This window comes from Gavia stellata, chromosome 9 (assembly GCF_030936135.1).
Source record: "Gavia stellata isolate bGavSte3 chromosome 9, bGavSte3.hap2, whole genome shotgun sequence".
NCBI lineage: Eukaryota > Metazoa > Chordata > Aves > Gaviiformes > Gaviidae > Gavia > Gavia stellata.
The window spans coordinates 38,650,392-38,659,762 of NC_082602.1; positions in this window are offsets into that span (position 1 = coordinate 38,650,392).

Sequence of the window (9,371 nt, forward strand, 5' to 3'; positions counted from 1 at the left end):
CATTAATTCACTCCGGTTCCTGCTGGGAAATCACCGAGCCTTCATAGATAGCTGGGGCAATGTGAAATAGTTAATGTCTGTTACATTTTCTAGATTGTATACTCTCCTAGCTGTACAAAGATCATGCAAATGTGATATTTGAGAGAATGTATTAGCAGAATTGTAGTAGTTTTTAAAAAGAAAATAGCATGGCTTTGTTTTGAATGCGTTTATCCCCTCACCCCTCGCCTGCCAAAGCGCTGGCAGAGCTGCACATTGCAATAAGCTCTATTTAAAATATGTTTGAAAAAAAAGCAGTAAAATGGAAGGCTGCCCTCTAACGTCAACAAAGCCAACCAAAGGGGACTGAAACGGCAGCGAAAGGCTGCAGAGGGTAATAAGGATTGGCCGTAACTTCTCTGGGTGGACGGCATTTTGAGTAGGAAAGCAGACAGAGGACCATTTGAAACTTCGGGGATGTCAAGAGCGTCACATGGAGTTGCGATGCCAGGACCCAGCAAAAGCCAAATCTGAGCCTCAGATTCCATTTGTTTTGAAAATCCTCCCCCAGATAAGGAGTCAGCCATTTCTTCACTGTCTTTTAATGGTGTGCACATTTAGTAGTGATTGAGTCTGAACCAGGGGAGGGCTTGTGGGCAAGTAGGTCTTCAGGTTTATTTTAGCAGCAAAAGTCAACTGGCACTGAATGGCATGGAGCAACCGAACTGCTCTGTATCATCATCATTGTAGTGGTTTAGAAAAGAGGTCCCAGGGTTTTCTGGTGTTGAACACATGAGGAAACCTGTGAGATGACGCAGGTCCTTGAGGAATGCGATAGTGCAAATACCTCAGCGACATCATAACCTCACATTTACGGGACGGGAATTGTCAGTCAGACTAACCAGGGTCCAGCAAGGACTTTGCAGAAGGTTTCGGATAGTTACAGCAGCTGTGTTAAGTTACGCCGTCCCATTGCTGTCAGCTCCTCTAGCTACCTGTGTTCCTACAGGAGATACTTCAGGAGGCAAACCAAAGCAGTACCACTAGCAACAAGAAAAAACTCAAAGTGTTAATTTGTGATTGTCTGAAAAGCTGGTCTCCGTGAAAAGGTAGACTCTAAATATAAAATATTTTATGTTATGATGCCAATTGTCAAAACACACAGATTAAGTAAAGTAAACATGTATTGGATCTGTTACAGCTTTCTATTGCAACAAGTGTACTATAAAAATATTAAAGATCCCAAAAAAGCAAAAATCAATGTTTGCATTAATATATGCTAGTGAATAAATAACAAAGATTAATGAACACAAGGCAGGAGTCCTGGTGTGAGCTCCTACTCTGTTTATATACACATCATCTTTACTGCCTTTTTGGGATTTGTACGCCACCATATTTTTGGAGTTTGTTTCATGTTGACTGACAGCAGATTTCTGTGGATTTCATGCTGTGACTACCAGTTCACACGCTGGCTTCTCTCCCGCCCTGGGATCATGGCTACTTAACCATGGAGAAGTATTTGGGGAATAAACACGAAATGTGTTTCCACAAACAATCCTGGCTGCAATGATTAATTTTATGATCATTCAGCCAGCTCATAGGAATATGCACAGGGAAAGAACACCAAGGTGGATGCAAATTCAAACATGATTGAAACATCAATCACTTACTCACTGAGAAATAGTTACAGTATTTTCTAACTTGAGAAAGGAATAATGAAACGTGCATCCTAGGGGGGTTTATGAGCAAATTTTATTCCAAACATTTGCACTCTGCAGAAATTTTTCGCTCATCAAGTATTGAAAAAGGCCAGGAATGAAACAAAACCCCAAAGGGATTGAAATTGGGCTGGCCAGAAATCTCCAAACAGTTTTCCATTGGAAAATGCCAGTCCATAAAAAATTATCTGTGAAAATCAATCAATCCTGACAAAGTCACAGTGAGGAAGATTTCCTGCCAGCTTGCCTGTCAGGCTCCCTGGTTTGCTCTCCGTCGGGTGCCAGATCGATGGTGCTCGCCCGGCCGAGCACCTGGACAGGCGGCCGGGGACCTGCCGCTGCTCACGCCCCACGTCCTCCCCAGCCCTGGAAGTAGGGAGGAGCTTCAGAGCCATTGAAGTCAAGTGTCACTTTGACCTTTCTGTTAAACTGAATGACAGATTTTCTCTTTTGAAGGGGCATATGCACGTGTGTTTGGGTTTTCCCATTTAGTAATGTATTTTTTTAATCTCAGAATTCCTTGCACTGGAGTTTCTGGTCTACTGTACAAAAAAGGAGAAGCCAACCCAAGCTGAAAGCTAATGACCACAACCTATAGAAAAGATCTCCCAGCTTAACAAAGCACATGGGTGCCTGTCTCTAAAAGATTAGCACATTTATTGTTAGTTAGTAAGCATTCATCTTTTGTTTTTCAGTGATGCTCAGATAATCCAAAGCAAGCTGAGCATTCATGGTGCTAAAAAGAGAGAGAAGTGCCCAGCCTTGGAGAGCTGCCACCTAAATTGGCCATTCCCAAACTGCAGTGCAGGTATTTACGGTGGGTCATGAGTCTTTCCTAAATCTCGTTACAGCCTACACGGAGGCATTAGCCCTGCAGCTACTGCACCTGCACTGATTTAGGTGCCATGGGGGGGATGTAGAGGGAAAGCATGAGCGCGGGGGCACAACAGTTGGGATCCGCAGTTAATGGCCTTGCTGGCTCTGCACCCAAGCTGCTGAAGGTGTTTATGCGTTATAATAAGCATTTCTTTTTTTACATCCTAGCTATAGCATGATGTGACTCCCAGACATCAAGGAGGTGTTCCGACACGTATTGGCATTAGTTTTGGGTACATATGTGTAGGCTTAAGATGCGTGTTAGCAGATGGAGCTAGTGCAGATGGCACGGCTATCACATATGGGGAGGAGTGTTTGATTCCTCGGAGTAGGAGCGCGATGTTATTCTCAATCAGAGGGGTCAGAATGGCTTTCACTTACTGCTTAGTATTCTTGGTACCTGTTATTTCAGGATGGAAAAATCTGCAAATATCGCATGTCAAGGCTCATTGCTGGAAGCTGGGGAGGGACAAGCATGTGAGAGGTATTTCCAGATAAGGCAGTCTGCATTCTGTAAGTTATTTCTGATAAATGCTGATTAATTGTTACTTCTTTTTAACAAATACCATAAGGAGAGATGAAGCTCTCCTCCACACAGCTATGGTCTGGTTTAAATTAAGATTCAGGAGAGTGATGGGAACACGCCATTGCTGAATGTGTGGGGAGAGCAAAGAAATATTGCAGTCCTCTCATTTTCCAGAAACAATTTCCAACACTCTTTTTCAAAACACAATGCCCACTAGTGGGTAGAAACCAATATTAAATCTGTCATGCTTTTATTTCATTCTTAACGTCTCTGTTCAAAATCTGAACTAACTTGCACAGAAAAGCAAGGATCCCTCTAACAAAGCAGCATTCTGGCAGCATAAACAACCACCAAGCTCGAAAGGGAAATAAAACATATCTGTGCTCTCCTGACATTATATAACCTGTTAAAAGCAGAGTATTCTGCGGCAGTGACTGAGTGGTTTTATTTCTCGTATGGATTTTCTTAGAATTTTAATGAGGGAAACCGAGTAACAAGTAAGATTCTTCCACTTTAATAGCTGAAAGAGTGGATTTTATGGAAAATGAGTGCGATACCTTTTATCTTTTCCTAATGAAAACACTGCCACCAGCTGGTTCATAAATGGTTTTGACTAGGGCTTTACACAGAAAGAATTACACTTCTTTTTTAAACCCACAGCTAAGCTGGAAGTGATATTTTAGGTCAATATGTTTTCAGGATAGAGAGCACTGATTATCTGTACCTTCTGTTACTTTTTCAAATATAGGTACATGATGCTAATGCAATTAATGCTTTTTACCTTAGACATGTTGTTAAACAAACCTTCAGGAGAAAGCTCAGCTCAGCAGAGGTACTTTTACCACCTTCCGTCTTCATGAACTGGTGTGACCCTCTCAGACTCCACTGCGGTTCAGACACCTCCAGGTTTTGTAACTGAGTATTTTTAAATTAATAGTAAAATCATTTGAACCAAGGCGTTTGAAAGATATTGAAATTAAGTTGCCTCTTCAGATTCACGGTTTTTTACTGATGTCCAGTGTTTTGTGGAGTCACTGCTCACAGGGGCTGGAATAAAACCTGACAGCTCTCTGTTGTGACAGCTGCATACAGTGCAGTTATGGGTCTTGGTGCCAAGACTTTTGGATGGTGCCGTAAATGTCATCAGCTCTTTCCTCACGATTTTGCTAAAACATCAGCAGTGGCTCAGACACTTCGGCAGCGTTGACATTTCAATTGCCATGTTGGTTTTCACTCCTGCGCTTGAGACAATTCATGTGCTCAAAATGATCATTTCAAGGCTCTCTGCAGACCCAAGGAAAATGCAGTTCAGCTTTTTAAAGCTGCCATAACAATCACAGGGAAAAGAAATCTTATAAATGGAGGTTGAGGCTCGGAGGCATAATTCTGTGCTCAGGAGGGATTCGCAATTGATCATGTGTCGGAGAGAAAGTGGATATATTGCAGGCTCAGAAGTTGCCAGTCCAATAGTAGGTGTGTTTCATATTGCCGTACACCATTTTCTTTACAACTGACAGTCTCCTTTGGCCCCAGACTCAGGCAGTGACTTTTGGGGGTTTTTTTGGTCTTGTTTTATTTTTTAAGCTCTTTCAGCAAGTTGAAGCCATGAGGAATTTTAGGCCCCCAAACCCTCCCCTGAGCTTTGACCTGGAGACAATATTTGATACCCGCAAAACCTGAGTCTGTGTTATGGCTCTGCGCAGCCTCTCTTCTGCACCATGAGCAAAGGATGCTCCTGGGCTTTTGCCACAATACTCACTTCAGGGCAAATCTAAACCTCAAAGGAGGGCTGACACACAGGTGATCTGGATGTCACCATCGCCTGCAGCTGAAGAGCTTAAAGCTGCAAGGGAGTTCCTGCCATCAGCTGTGCAATGCGTGAGTCCTTCTGCAAAGAGAAGAGCGGCAGCCATCCCATCTCCTGCACCAGCATGGCTTGTCCTTTCTTTCCCCAGGCCTCCAACTTCCCAAACAGCTAGCTACTTCCACTTAGTTTTCTTACATTTCAAGCATTTTTCACTTAATTAGCACTAAATCCCAACGACTGTTTTAATTTGTAATTGGAGGTAACAATTTTTTCATTTTAAAATTAAGAAGAAAAATGCCACTTTTTATATACCAGACCGTTTGAACTAGGCTGTAAAATACATCCATAGAACCCTCTCTTATTTACTATGGAAGCCCCACTGAAAGCTGTATGGGTTGTATGGGATCAGCAGGTTAGAAAATACTGCTGCTGTCAATCCTCCTCCTCCCAGATGCTTTAGTCGAGAAGGGGGGACCACAGCTGGCCTGGCCTCCTGCGGAGAGGTCGTGCCAGGCAGGCACGCTCCTGCCGCTGAGTGCAAACCCTCCGTCTCAAGAGTTTTCCCCACTGCTTTCAGGACTTTCAAAAATATGGTGGGAAAATAGCGACAGATCCACCGGACGTACAAATGCTTGCATCGCTCCTATTTAAAAGCTGATTTTCCACAGCACAGAACAGTTTCACTAGCTTAATTTCCCAGCTTAAATTAAATTAACCATTTAATTTCCTCCTATGTGTTTCAGCACTGTCACACAGCAGAACCTTATCCATAATTAAGGCTGAATTAATATTCCCACCGAAGCCAGCCTGAAGTCCCCACATCTTACATTTCGACAGTGGTTTCTCCTTCCAGCTTTAGCACGGGGAATATTTAAAGGACAGTTGAATTTTCTTTCTAAATCTTCAAAGAAATGTTTACTACGTTGCTCAGCGTAGGTGTTTGAACACCGTCTTGGTTGGGGCTCGGTGCGTGCGGTGGGAGCGCTCCCCTCCGCCACCATCAAGGATAAGCACTGGGGATCCCCAGAGGACTGCTGTGAGGTGCCCGGCGATGGCATTGGTCCTTTGTGCTTGGTGGACTCCCCTTTCCCACACGTATCAGCAGACCAAGGCAGTAGCGTGTACCTTGCACTCCATGGGGAGGCTCTTTAAGCTGCTGTGTTACCGTCACAAATGAAACAAAAATTCAATTACTGAAATAGCAGCATCCCTTTCTTTTGTACAGCCTACAGTGGAAGAGTCTTGTATTGATTTCTTCTGAATGTCAATATCACAGTAGAAACACTGCAATAGAAACAACTTTCTTTTTTTCTTAACATACATACAAGCATAGAAAAAGTTAAAATAAAACCTCAAACCTCCTGTTTTGAAATACAATTTTCAGCAGTTCGTATTCTACACAGAAAGATGGTCCAAATCTGCAAACACTCCTGTATCACAGAATCACAGAATCACAGAATCACTACGGTTGGAAAAGACCTGTAAGGTCATCAAGTCCAACCATCAACCCAACCCCACCATGCCCATTAAACCATGTCCCACAATGCCTCATCCAGACGTTCCTTGAACACCTCCAGGGATGGTGGTGTTCCCTTTCCCTGTAGATAAAGTAAAACTTTCCATCCTTGGATGAAAGCTCACCTGTAGATGAGATCTGTCTAACATTTGAAGCAGAGTCAAAGATCCAGAACACCTGGGGTTCAGGTATTGCTGCGCACCTTTAAGATAATATCTTAAAATCTCTCAGACTTAGTTTATCAGTCATTAAAATGTGGTTAATTGTTATCCCACAAGGGTAGCCTTAATGAGGAGCAGATCTCTGACTGCAATGTCTAAAAACAAGTTGGCGAGAGCTGAGCTGAGGTTTGTTCTTAATATCTGAGATGTGCATGGTTGTCTTGAGAGCTCATTAAGCCTCATCTAATACCACTTGTAGTCAGCAGAAATCTGAGTCAGCTAGGGACTGGTTCAGGTCTTCACACCATGTAAGTACCTTCTCTAAAGTCATTGCAGGTATCTTCTTAACTTAAAAGTAACTCCAAGTTTGCATTAAAAATATTTACTGCTAGTACTTATAGACTGGCATCTTTATGTTCTGCTTGTATGTATTTTTTATTTTAGGTAAGATCTTCCATTAGAAAACATAAGAACCAAGAAAATAAACCAATTTAAAACTCAAAACTTTTTAAATGGATTAGATACATGAGTCATTATTGGGGGAAAATCAGCATGCTGCATTTCTTTCTGCATAGACTACAGGTTTCTGCCAAGTTTTCCCTCTTACCTTAATACTACCAAGACTTAAAATAATTCATGTCATTGGTTTTAACAAGAGGTAGTGATAAAATTTTAAATGACTCCAAGTCTTCTACAAGCATTACGGTTTCAAAGCAGCAGCCCACAAGTCCTGCCTGGGGCTCCTTGTGATCTATTATTCTCCCCAAAGAAGCATGTGCTGCAACCGTCCGTGATGTAAGACCAAATTAACTGCTCCTGTTGTTCCTTGGAAACCAACATTTCTCTCATGATCCAATATCTCATTAGGCAACACTAAAATACTGGTTTTGCTAAAGAGCAGTTTGCCCAGGGAGGACCTCCTTGGCACCTGATTTGTCGTGAGCTGACAGCGGGCAGGGTACCTTAAAAGATCAGAAAATGGGAACTATTTTGGCTATGCACCTTCCACACGCTGAAAGCATACTATTCTTCATACCTATTAAAATGCCAAAGTAGAATATTGTTGTTCAGCAATAATAACAAAATAAACACATTCAAGCTCATTGGTATAATTGGCTGCAAAAATTTTCCTCTGGGATGAAATTCAGGACACACAGCATTTTACAGCATTGGTCTGGATTATGCCATGTTCTCCCAGTAGTCACATTAATTTCAATAGACCTCTTGAAAAATCAGGTAGTGCCAGTGGGGAGAGGAGGGGAGCCAGCCCCGTGCCTTGCCAGGGATGCTGCCGGGACAGGCAGCGGAGCTGCGCGGCGCAGGGTCGGCGCAGGAGAGTTAAGACACATTAAACTGCCGTGTGGAAGCTCTCATCCAAGAGGAGGAATTTCTTAGTTCACTGTACTGTAATCCTGCCTTAGAGAGGAGGATTAGAGGAGGATTAAGCTACAGTGAACCAAGGTCACTCTATTCCCAAATGACAGACTTCACACAGAGATTTAGTATAATTTGGAAAATATCCCTTGACTTCACACGGCCGCGTGGTGTACCCCGCCTTTCCCGAGCCGGCCTGCGTGGACGTGACCTTAGCGCTGGGGCTTTCAGATACGCGGCTCTGGGGCGGGATGATCTTTAAATTCTCTGATCCCTAAGGGTGTTGGACTCGGGATGGCCACAGGAGAGGTGGCATCTCTGCTGGCTACCGTGGATGTTGCCGCACCACAGACAGACAGGTATTTCCCTGCATTATAGCTAACCAAAGGCGGGATGGAGCTGCAGGTGCAAATACAGTAACCTGCCAAGGGGCATGCGTGAGGATGAAGGGTAGTTTTACCGAAAACCAAAATCTAAAGATTCCACCTCTTTTTTTCTAAACTGTTATTCACGCTTTCTACTGTTGGGGTCTATTTTGGGATCTGATACATATGTGAATATATACTGCCTGCAGCAAATAAGGATCCAGATCTGATTCTGAAATGAAAAGTTAGTGCATAATTAAACAAAAAAAATCAAGTGTTTTCACCTTTCATTACAGGGAGATATTTAGACACCTGCCTCTTTCCAGCATCCATAGAGGTCATTCTAGATTCTGACGTTACTACTCAATTAGAGGGCTTCTTATCAACAAAAGGTAATTAAATATTTGAAGTCAGTTAAACAGCTGAAGTCTAACTCAGGATATGAAATGGTCAAATCTGAACTGAAAATGTGCATGTACGTAACTAGCTGTTATTTTGGGGCAGATATGTGCATTTTGCTATTGTGAGTGCTTTATTTTGCTGGACACCTGCAGCCAGGCTGGTCTGAGTTACCTGGTAGCTTGTGAAGTTTCTCAGGGTAATTACACTTTTAAATTCATGCTCGTGTGTGTCTCTGACTGTCTGGGTATACATATCTTCCGAACTACAGGTTACCTAGCACATTTGAGAACTCTGTGTTACACGATAGTTTATTATGAGCTACACAGTAATACCAATTGCACTTACCATTACCATAAAGTCTTACAGAAGAAGTAGAGCATTTAAGGGATGGATTGTGATTGTTCAGCAAGCAGATAACCGATGAGAAGGGCCAGATTTTGTGTTACAGCAAAGCTGGAGGACGTGCTGGCTGCAGCAGGCTCACGTGGGCTGGGACTGGTGCTCGGGGCTGGTGCAGCCTTCTCCAACCCTTCACTTTAATCGTGGGTCTGCCCAGAAAGTCCATGCATATATGGGGCTGAACCAAACGCCTTTGGATTGAGTGTGCTGATCCTTCAATTGATCCCAGCAGACTTTGGATCAAATCC